We start from the raw sequence: 12,416 nt of genomic DNA on the forward strand, positions 1-12,416 counted from the left end.
AAAATTCTGGCGTTTCCCTCTGGCTGGCTCAGCTTCTGCAACCTCAGCCCTTGCAATTCCAGTGCTTCTGGCCATGGCTTGCTTGTTGATTTTCTTGCTCTTGACGTTATCCTTATCCTGGCACACAAATTCCAGTGTCCTTCCACATGCTCATCTTAGTTTTCACAGTTTCATTTACCAGCTGATCTGAGAAGTGCCTATCAGCCTTGATGACCTTGACTCAAAAGGGACCCTGTTGTCATCAAGGAGTTTGTAATTAGGCAGCAGATTGTATGTCCTCACAAAATTGTTGCGTATTTTTTAGTCAGCATTTTATCTTGATTCCTTAACTACCTAGGCCTATATCCTTCTCTTCCTCCTTCTTCTCTTCCTCCTCCTCCTCATTTTCTTCATCATGATCTTACCATTTAATCAATAATTATAATCAGCCTGTCAGAATATGTAAAAGGAATCCATGTAATTCACAGGCAGGAGTTGTTATTTCTGTAGTAAAGACCCGACTGCAGCATTTACACAAGATAAGTAGGAAATGGCAAACCTGGAGAAGCAAGTTTGAACTCAGTCTGGAAGTAATAGCCTAAGCAGCTTGCTCTTCACACTGTGTTTCCCATGTCACGCTTTTCCTCTTAGATATCTTGCTTCTCCCTATCATTTCAATCTCCTCCCTTCCTCTGTTCCTCCCTCCTTCATCCCTCCCTCCCTCTCTTTCTCTGACACAGTGACTCAGCTAGTTTAAGAGAATGGTATTATTTTGAAGTCTGAAAATGTTCCTGTGACATTTTACATTTTACTGTTTTTTAAAACAACTCACAGAAGTGTATTAGCCTTAGATACATAATCACCCATTGAGATACATAGTCTACCATACACACCGACATGTTCGTAGTAAAAACTGCCTTTATGTTTCACTGCATTCAAACAAGTAGATATTTGTTTGTTGCATGTATTGCAAAGCCTGTGTTCTTAAGCATGTACCAAAATCACATTTATTTCATTAATCCATTTACTCATTCACCAGAATTTAACAAAATTTAGTGAATATCTGCTATGTGTCAGGCACTTTTCTTGGCTCTTGATAGACAATGATATTCAAATAAAACTCACAGTCTGGTAGGGGAGGTAGGAGACAAATATGTACTGATGTTAATAGATATTCCTGGAATAAATAAAGGAATTAGGGCGGTTAGGAACATCCTTCCAGAAGAAATGCAACGCTGGCCATGAAAGGTGGTTATACCGTAATAGGCAGAAGGTAGCCGCGCAGGTTTTGGTCATGAGAAGAACCTTATAGGAAAGGAGGTCAACTTGCCCCAGTGCCAGTGAGCTCAGCACTACAACCTGGTGCAGGACTTGGAAGTAATAGAAAGCGAGGCTGCGAAGGTGGACAGGGACCTGAAGACAGAGAGCCAGGTTAGTGAGAGCAGACCTTACCATGGGCATAGCTTAGCAGTTTTAAGAATAGGATCAGATTTTCATTTGATAAAATCACCCTGATGACAAGGTGGAGAATGGATTAGATGTGGGTAACATCTAAGATAAAGAAGCAGGTACAGAGACTCATAAAATATGCAGATGAGAGGTAGTGGAGACCAGAATCAAAACTGTGAAGAATAGGAATGTTTAAATATGTCCCAACTTACAATTCAACTATATATTTCATCAGCCAGCATATCCTGTGCACACATGACCTGCTCTTACGCTTTCCATGTTCTGTGTGTCAAAGGAGCTCAGTCAATCTTGTTTGAACTAATGGCCTCAGTGTTTTGTACTTTATAAATTATATTTTTTCCTATAGAGGCTTTTCTATTTATGTGTGTTTCACTTCCTATATCACTATACTTTCTTTTTCCACAGGATTCAATTATTGAAGTAGTAGGAGTGAAGGGGTAGTCTGTTGAAACCTGTAATCTTTTAGGCTTGTATTTTCTTTGAACATAGTTTCCACAGAATTCTTCCCTGTAGGGGAAGGCCCAGGCACTTCTTGATGTCAGAATATGTTGTCTTTAGTTTGGAATCTGCCAAAACAAAAGTTAAATCAAAAATGTTAATTCCTGTCACCCCAGCATTTCGAGAAGCCAAAGCAGGACGATTGCTTGAGCCCAGGAGTCCGAGACTGGCCTGGGTAACATAGCAAGACCTCGTCTCTCCATTAAAATTTAAAAATTAGCTGGATGTGCTGGCAGGCACTCATAGTCCCAGCTGCTCAGGAGGCTAAGGCGGGAGGATTGCTTGAGTCGGGGAGGTCAAGGCTGCAGTGAGCCACTGCACTCCAACGAGTGACAGAGTAAAAAGAAGAAGAAAAAATATATTAATTCACAAAATTGTCAACCACATGTTGAGAAATATATTTTTAAACTTGCTGTATATTTTTCAATAGGTAATGGTTCAAAAATTTTTAAGTACAAAGTATACAGTAGATGGTAGATTTCTGCCACAACTGTGCCCACCCAACCAACCTTGTGTATTTTTCCAGAAACATTCTATACATAAAGAAATGCATATAAATATATACATATATAAAAACAAATATGCATTTTACATATGTATTAATACCATTGGCACAACCACAGACACTATGCTTGCCGGGTTTTTTTGAATTGCTGTATCTGGGTTCTTCTTTCCTATCCATTCATCTTTTTGTTTCTTTTGAGTCAGAAGAAGTTACGAAGGGGAAGGAAGACATGCTTGAGCTCTTTAAGAAAGCTTGGAATGTTTCTCTGTGTACAGTAGAAATATTTCTTGCCAAATGATAAAATGACAGCTACAAGAATGTTTGTATTCAGAAGTATTCAATAGAAATATGATATAAACCACATATGTAAATTTAAATTCTCTAGTAGTCTAGTAGTCATGTTAGAAAAAGTAAAAAGAAGTCAGGCGCCATGGCTCATGCCTATAATCCCAGCACTTTGGGAGGCCAAAATGGAGGATCACCTGAGCCCAGGAGTTCAAGACCAGCCTGGGCAACATGGCGAAACCATGTCTCTACCAAAAATAAAAAGATTATCCAGGCGTAGTGGCATGCGCCTGTAGTCTCAGCTACTCAGGAGGCTGAGATGGGAGGATTGCTTGAGCCCAGGAGATGGAGGCTGCAGTGAGCCGTGATCGTGCAACTGCACTCCAGGCTGGGTGACAGAGCAAGACCCTGTTTCAAAAAATAAATAAAATAAAAAGAAACAGGTGAACTTAATTTTAGTAATAGATTTGAACTGACACACTATATCCATAATGTTATCATTTCAACATGGAATTCATAGGTGGCTAACACCTATAATTCCACTTTGGGAGGCTGAGGTGGGTGGATCCCTTGAGGCCAAGAGTTCAAGACCAGCCTGGGCATCATGGCGAAACCCTGTCTCTACAAAAACTACAAAAATTAGCCAGTCATGGTGGTGCATGCCTGTAGTTCCAGCTACTCAGGAGGCCAAGGTGTGGGGATCCCTTGAGCCCAGGAAGCAGAGGTTGCAGTGAGCCAAGATTGTGCTAGTTCTCTCCAGCCTGGATGACAGAGTGAGACCCTGTCAAAAAAAAAAAAAATATATACACACACACACACACACACACACACACACATACATACATACGTACACATTCTGTTTTTCTTATTCAGCCTTTGAAATTCAGTATTAGGCACTTACAGCATATCTTGATTTGAACTAGCCACATTTCAAATGCTCAACGGCCACATTTGGCTAAGGGCTACTGTATTGGATGGTGCAGTTCTAGAACTTCTTACCAACAGTTTTTACTAGATAGAATTTCCACACAGAAATCTAAATTTGAATAACTGATTTTAAAATAAAATTTAAGATAGCATGTATTTCATTTTTATTTTTTCTTTCTTTTTTTTTTTTTTTTTAGACAGAGTCTCGCTCTTGTTGCCCAGGCTGGAGTGCAGTGGCGCAATATTGGCTCACTGCAACCTCTGCCTTCCAGGTTCAAACAATTCTTCTGCCCCAGCCTCCCAACTAGCTAGGATTACAGGCATGTGCCACCATGCCCAGCTAATTTTGTATTTTTAGTAGAGATGGGGTTTCTCCATGTTGGTAAGACTGGTCTCAAACTCCTGACCTCAGGTGATCCTCTCGCCTCAGCCTCCCAAAGTGCTGGGATTACAGGCATGAGCCACCGCGCCCGGCCCTCATTTTTCTTTTAAACTGAAATATTGGAGCAAACATTTGCTATTTTGCTGATTATGCTTTGTCTCTGATTGGTGGCAATGCTTTTTAAAATAGATATATATTAAATGTTTGAGCCAGGCGTGGTGGCTCATGCCTGTAATCCCAGCACTTTGGGAGACCGAGGCGGGCAGATCACGAGGTCAAGAGATTGAGACCATCCTGGCCAACATGGTGAAACCCCGTCTCTGCTAAAAATACAAAAATCAGGCTGGTCGTGGTAGCACGCGCCTGTAGTCCCAGCTACTCGGGAGGCTGAGGCAGGAGAATCGCTTAAACCCAGGAGGTGGAGGTTTCAGTGAGCCGAGAGCACACCATTGCACTCCAGCCAGGGCAACAAGAGCGAAATTCTGTCTCAATAAAACAAAACAAAAAAAAGTTTGTACCTGTATACCTTTTTCATACATCTCTTATTTGTTACTAGATTTCTTTGTCGGTATAAGAACGTAACTACTTAGATATATCCTAACAAAACATATTCCTTAAACATTCTTAAAACAGTATAATGACTTTTTTAATTACTGTAATCAAGTTGTGAAAGCCCTTGTTTCTTATTTTAAGCAGAGAGTGCCTTAAAAAGTTTAAAATACATCCTGCCAGTTTTAAATAGCAGAATTTATCGACACCGTATATAAACTGAAAACACATCAAAGTCTTTCAAGATTAATTATTTCATGTGTCTTCCTTCTTCCCACAGTAAGAGAGAAGATAAAGATAATACTGAGTAAACCATTCCATGCTACAAATTGGACCCAGTCAACAAAAATGCAATACTTAGTAGAACATCTGTGACCACGGTCCTGTTCGTGTTTTTGTTTTGTTTTATTTTTGTTATTGTTTACTGTTCTCTCCTCTGTCAGGTATTCCTGTCCAGAAATTATGTCTCCTTAAAAGATTTCATATTCAAAACCTGAGCGTTGTAAGCAAAATAAGCTATGATGAAAGGATGAAACTTTTTAATTACTGAAGAGATCAATATGAAAAACTCTGTAGCAAGAAAGTGTATATTATATTAGATCATACTTTTCAATCCATATTGACTATTTTAGTATCATTATGTAATTTTAAAGTCTTTTAGATTTTGTTAAAATTTTATTAAATCCATGGAAATTGTAAGTTCCTAATATATTTAAATCCTTAGGAGGAAGAACTACAATTTTTCTCTAATATATCCATAAAGGAAAGAAGTACTTGTTTGATATTCTTAATTGTTACATATTTAAGAGCAAGAGTAATTAGTTCGTACTTATGTTCACCTAAGTCCACCCATACAGTGCTAAAGATAGCGGCCTCCAGAAGGTGACTGTGTCCAGACGAGTAACAGGGAGGAAAGGGTGGGCTGAGACATACATGAGGCCCAGGACATTCCAGGCAAAAACTGTCTGCCTCTCTTGACTCTGCCCAAACAATGAGATATATATATAGATATAGATATAGATATAGATATAGATAGAGATAGAGATAGAGATCTCAGCAGGCAGATACTCAAGCTGAAAGAGACATTTCTAGGATTCGTTTCTAGATCACAGATACTGCCTCAGACTCACTGAAGTGACCAGCCTCCACCCAGTAATAACAAACTAGTCTAAATCCAGAATAAAACAATTATACATTTTAATCTCACCACCTTCTACCTGTGTGTGCTCTCAACGCTCAAGACAGAGAATAGCCTTTATTCTACCAACCAGCAGTCACTAGCCTACACCACCAAATCCACAGTTTCTTTGGTATCTTCCCAGGGAGTTGGGTGCTGAACAATCTACCTATAACATTGCCTCGCCTTCATATCCCAAAGCTCTGCAAGCAAAGAAGAGTTCTGTTGGGCAGCTAGGGCCATTTGTTGTAGTCCAGAGGAAGAGAGGCATCAGTATCTTCTATGCTGTTCTCATACCTATTTAATCCAATCTGCTGACATCAGTCTATTATATTCTACTATTTGCCCCCACTGTACCTACATAACAACCACCTCTATTACAACAAACCCTCTGATTATAAGGCATTATCTGAGATGGTATATCCAAACTGTACCTTGCAAAGGGACTTCTCCTATCTGCAAAGAATACTAAGAAAACATATTAAGAGAAAGTCACAGTAGGTACCCAGGGAAGCCAGTCTCTAGGTTAACCAACTACTCATCTGTCCATTTCTCCTCATAAATGTAAAAGGAGAGCCTACAGTGAAGAAATCCCGGAAGGGCATCTCCCAGGTCTGAGACTCTCTGATGCTGTGAATTCAAGTTATTCTGTCCATGACTGGCTCCGGAGGTCACTGTGTAAAATCTGTGCTTCTAAATAAATGTTATGATATTTCAGCACCATATAGTATAGTTCCCAAGAAAAGGGAATGTTTTTTCAAAAAAAAAAAAAAAAAGAAGGAAAATTCCCATTAATATGTAAAACAAACTTTTTGATGATTTAAAGTGACTATGTGTTGTGAACTGAGTAGACAAGGCAGGAAGGAGTAGTGATGTTCCTGAGTTCTTGCTGAATTCTGACAATGTGCCAACACTTTGATTTCTCTCTTAAAATGGGCAGGATTTGATATCTAAAAGTATACCGATATTGTTACATGGCATATGGAAACCACTGATACAATTCCAGAATGTCCGTCAACATGACAGCCACCTAAAGTGCTCTGAGGCATTGTAAATGGTTAGGAAAATTGACCTTTCTACACACTGAATCTGGCGGTAGTGGTTCTCCTGAGCTCTGAGGGAGCTGGGCAGGGCAGCCTGAGCTCCAGCTGTGAGCATAGCTCAACTGATGTGCAGTTAGAATGTTCATGGAACGCCCAGGCTTGCTCCTTCTAGTTCCTTTACTTTAAATGATGTAGTGAGCTGGGCGCAGTGGCTCACGCCTGTAATCCCAGCACTTTGGGAGGCCGAGGTGGGTGGATCACTTGAGCCCAGGAGTTCGAGACCAACCTGGGCAACATGGTGAAACCCTGTCTCTACAAAAAATACAAAAATTAGCTGCCTATAGTTTCAGAGGAGGCTGAGGTGGGAAAATTGCTTGAGCCCAGGAGGTGGGGGCTGCAGTGAGCTGTGATCGCACCACTGCACTCTAGCCTGGGTGACAGTGCCTAAATAAATAAATAGAAAGAAAGAAATGATGTAGTGAAAATATAGTTTCATAGCACTTATACCTATACTACTTAAAGTGACCTAGTAATTAAACTTATATAGCTCATCAACCAGCAAAGATTCCTGGTGCACCACACTCATTATAGAGCAGGGAAGCATTGCTGCCACCCTCTGGGATTCCTCTTGCATAACTCTGTGTTCTGTCCTTCACACACCCATCTCTTTAGTCGTCTATTGATCTTATTCAGTTTTCCTGGCAGTTTCCCTAGTGTATTTTGCCGGAAAGGTACGAGAGGAAAAAGGAAAAGCACAACTCAAAATGGTTGACTATTCCATTCTTTGTTTTCTTCAAAAAGTGTAAAGTCATAAAGATGCCATGGAACCACTAAATTCATTGTCCTTTGTCACCTGTCAGCCAATAATAGTCATTGATATACTCTCCATACCACAAATTTAAAGTTTTTTTGTGAACTGTACATGCGATAGCCAAGTTTATTTTAACTTTAGTCTTACTGGATCTCAGAGATTTTCTTTTTCTTTTTTGGCATATAGATGATTTATGTCACTTCAGTGTGCCCAGTACACACATGAGATCTTCTGAGGGACCGCTTCTGGTGCTGGCCCTCTTGTGTGACTGAATTAGTCAGTGATGATTCTCAGGGCTAGATTAGATTGTTACTCTTAAAATAATTACTTAAAAAAAAAACCAACTTCTATAACTTGAACATTTTGTGGCTGGGTGTGGTGGCTCACACCTGTAATCCCAGCACTTTGGGAAGCCGAGGTGGGTGGATCACTTAAAGTCAGGAATTCGAGAGCAGCCTGTCAACATGGTGAAACCCTGTCTCTACTAAAAATACAAAAATTAGCCAGGCATGGTGGCACAGGCCTGTAATTTCAGCTACTCAGGAGGCTGAGGCGGGAGAATTCGCTTGAACCTGGGAGGTGGAGGCTGCAGTGAGCGGAGATGGCACCCACTGCACTTCAGCCTGGTCAACAGAGCAAGACTCTGTCTCAAAAAAAAGAAAGAAAAAAGAAAAGAAAAATTTGCATTTAAGACTTATATGAAAATACATATATTTATTTTGCAGAATAATGATCTACAGCAGGACTGTCATTTTAACTAAAGTTATTTTTGGCCAGGCGTGGTGGCTCATGCCTGTAATCCCAGCACTTTGGGAGGCCGAGGCAGGCGGATCATGAGGTCAGGAGTGCAAGACCAGCCTGGCCAATATGGTGAAACCCTGTCTCTACTAAAAATACAAAAATTATCTGGGCATGGTGGTGCGTTCCTGTAATCCCAGCTACTCAGAAGGCTGAGGCAGGAGAATTGCTTGAACAAGGACGCGGGAGGCGGAGGTTGCAATGAGCCAATATCGCGCCGCTGCACTCCAGCCTATACTACAGAGCCAGACTCCGTCTTAAAAACAAAAACAAAAGTTGGCCAGGCGCAGTGGCTCACGCCTGTAATCCCAGCACTCTGGGAGGCCAAAGCGGGTGGATCACAAGATCAGGAGTTCGAGACCAGCCTGGCCAAGATGGTGAAACGCCGTCTCTACTAAAAATACAAAAATTAGCCGGGCGCACTGGCGGGCACCTGTAATCCCAGCTACTCAGGAGGCTGAGGCAGAAGAATCCGTTGAACCTGGGAGGTGGAGGTTACAGTGAGCCAAGATCGTGCCACTGCACTCTAGCCTGGGTGACAGAGCAAGACTCTGTCAAAAAAAAAAAAAAAAAAGGTTGTTCTTAGTGAATATAAAAATTGGTGTTTTTGGCCAGGCGCGGTAGCTCACGTCTGTAATCCCAGCCTTTTGGGAGGCCGAGGCGGGTGGATCACGAGGTCAAGAGATGGAGACCATTCTGGCCAACATGGTGAAACCCCATCTCTACTAAAAATACAAGAAAATTAGCCAGGCATGGTGGCATGTGCCTGTAATCCCAGCTACTTGGGAAGCTGAGGCAGGAGAATCATTTGAACCCAGGAAGCTGAGGTTGCAGTGAGCTGAGATTGCAACACTGCACTCCAGCCTGGCGACAGTGTAAGACGCCGTCTCAAAAAAAAGAAAAATTGGTGGTTTTTTGTTTGTTTGTTTTGTTTTTTAGTTTAAGGAGACACATTTCCTCATCTTAGGGACCTTTTTGCTGCTCTGATGCTGATCATCTAGTCCATATCTAGTCCATTCTTTTGCTGTAAACTGAGCCTTGCCTCCCAGTTCTTCATTGCACTTCAGATTGTGTCTTACTACAAAGAGAAAATTAGTCTGTGATCAGCTTGGATCATAAGAACTGGAATTGTACATTTAGAATAGAAGCCAGGGATGTGAGGCACACCCATGATCCCAGCTACTCAGGAGGCTGAGGTGGGAGGATCACTTGAGCCTGGGAGTCAGAGGCTGCAGTGAGCTGAGATCGTGCCACTGCTTTCCAGCCTGGGTGACAGAACAAGACCCAGTCTCTAAAAAATAAAAAGAAGAAAAGAAAGAAATTTAAAGTAGGAAGGGCTACCGTTTGCTTCTGGCCAAGCTTCACCTCTAACCATAGGGTCTTTTAAAAGACTAGTTCTGAGGTCCTTTACTCTGAGAAGGTATTTATGGAATAAGCCATTATGTATTGACATTAGAATCAGTTAAACATAAATTTTTTTCTCTTTTTATGCACTACTTGACATCAAAAGCAAAAAGAGGTAAGTTGGCTATAAACCTGAAGGTGAACCTTATTTTTCTTAATAGATTTGTTCCTGAGTAGCTTTGCTTCAGTTAAATTTCTACGAATCAAATACTTTTACATTAGGAAGATGGTCATTGGAAATTCTTATTCTTTTCTTTGAAAATGAATAAGCATCTTCTGTAAACTTAGATTTTCAAGATATCTAGTATTTAAACATTTTGCTTTTCCTTTAACCAAGTTATACTTATGGTTTAATTTGCTTGTGAAGACAAGGCATTTTGAAACTTGAGATAACTGAATTGTTTCTCCCACCAAAAATGTGGATTACATGTTATAAGTATTTCCTGTTTCCTTAAAAATGAAAAAAAAAAAGCCAAGAAACAACGGACATTGGTGAAAGTCTATAATTTTCAGATCCATTGATTTACAGAAGAAGATGCCCTGAAACTCTCAGAATATTTTCTAGCGTAATTTTTTTAATGATTAAAAGAAATGAAGAAAATATTAAACAAGAAGATCAAACACATTTCATTGAGTGGTGTCTCATGTTTTTCTTGTTTGGGATCTATTTTTATAATTGATCTTTTTAGTGAATTATTGGTTGTAGTTTAACTTATTTCTCTTTTCTTTTTGATGATGCATCAATTCTGACATTTCAGAGGTACAGCTGGTCGTCATTAGATATGTGCTGTTACTGACTTTTCTTAACAAGAACAGACCGTCGTACCACCTTGAGTTAACTCTGTGCCAGCTGGCGTTGCTCTTGAGAAGGTCATTTCTAAACAAAAGGTTATTTTTTGAAGGTTTTTAATTGGTGTAAGAATCTGGCAGCAAAATGTACTTTTACCTCTTGGTGCCACTGTATTTAATTACCCTCACCCCATTTATCCTCCATGTATTTCCTACCATAGGCTATTGATAACACACATGCTCACGATTTAATTGTAAGTTGTTCAGAAACAGAAAGCTGACTGTACTGCAGGGCATTTTTCTATTTCTCTTTTGCAAGATTTGAAATAAAAATAGATTTTTGCATGAATATTGCTTTGTTTTATCAGCTAGTCATCTGATATTCATCAGGACAGCAAATGGGAAGATGGGTGAAAAGTTTTGTCAAATCCATAACCACTGAAAAATCTAAAAATGCTCCCTCTCTACTTAGCAAGGCATCTGTCATTCTACATTGTTGAAGACGACTTTCATGCTTGTCACTGAAGTGGGATGAACTATATGCAGTTGTTATTTATGTGAAGGAAGAGCCAGATGCTTTTTAAGATTTGTCACCAGGTCTTATTTTTGCATTGTCTATATTGAAACTTTTTGATGTGTTTCAACAATTCCTTCTTTTTGTTCTCTGGAAATTTATTAATGAAGAATGATTGTTTCTGACTATCAAGAGCATACGCTATCATAGACTTTGCTGTGTTAAAGACTGATGTAAATATGTCTGAAGTGTTTGGTGATATAAATTAGCAGATTTCACCCCTGAGAAGTCAGAAATTACACTATCATCTGTGGGTACTTTCAGAATAACTAATGTTTTAACGGGATGTAATACGTTTGGTGAAAAGGGATGAGATAGCCAACTTTATGTGTTTGATTATAAAATGCTGACAGTGCTTCACAGCTCTCCATTTTTATTCATATCAGTGTACCATTAAATTCATCATTAGATTTCTGAAAGTAGTTATTTTCTAGCTACTGTTAATATTTATGTAAATGTTTCTATCTCATGCTCTTCTTCTTTTATATATAATATTTCCTTCTCATTTTTTTTTATTATTTCTAAACTCTCTATATGTGCGGTTTTTAGTTTATTTGTTTAGGAATACATAGGACTGTTTAAATGTTCAAGTTGTTACTACAAGGAGAATGTACTTTGATGCTTCTTTCCATTAACCTTTCTGTTAATTCACTAACATTATTAATCATTTTGTAGATTTAGTGAGGAATAATTTACTGTTTATGTTATCTGGCACATCTTAAATGATGGCAATTTAAAAATTATTTTCAAGGTTTATATATCAAAGTCTTACAGTTACCAAAGAAGAAGAATTGATCATCTGATAACACTAAATTCACCTTAAAATCTTTATCAGATAATATTTATCCATTCTTATTCCTTTTGTTAGAAAGATGTTGTTACAATGACAGGAATGTCTAAATTGTAAACTCTCCCTTCAAGTGAATTAATTAAACAATGACATTGATGATACTAATAAATAAATCCAAGGATTTTTTTAAGGGAGGTGGTTTGCACCACATAAATTCCCTAGCAAAGTGTTGTGGGGAATTGAAGAATTATAAGGCAGGGTCCTGCCTGCTCTCAAGGAGCTGCACGGTGTGGCTAGGGAGAATAGATATACTGCAAGGGAAGCAAGGGTCTAGAGTTCTATAAGAAATGCCAAAGGAAGCTGGGCACAGTGGCTCACGCCTGTAATCCCAGCACTCTGGGAGGCTGAGGCAGGCGGATTGCTTGAGGTCAGGAG

General features: G+C 39.5%; 1 protein-coding gene across 6 annotated transcripts in view; it reads left to right on the forward strand.

Annotated features, from left to right (window-relative positions):
• The window catches only part of BICD1 (BICD cargo adaptor 1), a 267,827-nt gene that overhangs the window by 231,955 nt on the left and 23,456 nt on the right, over positions 1 to 12,416 (forward strand). The window lies entirely within an intron of this gene.

Source organism: Macaca mulatta, chromosome 11, assembly GCF_049350105.2.
Source record: "Macaca mulatta isolate MMU2019108-1 chromosome 11, T2T-MMU8v2.0, whole genome shotgun sequence".
In the NCBI taxonomy this organism is placed as follows: Eukaryota; Metazoa; Chordata; class Mammalia; order Primates; family Cercopithecidae; genus Macaca; species Macaca mulatta.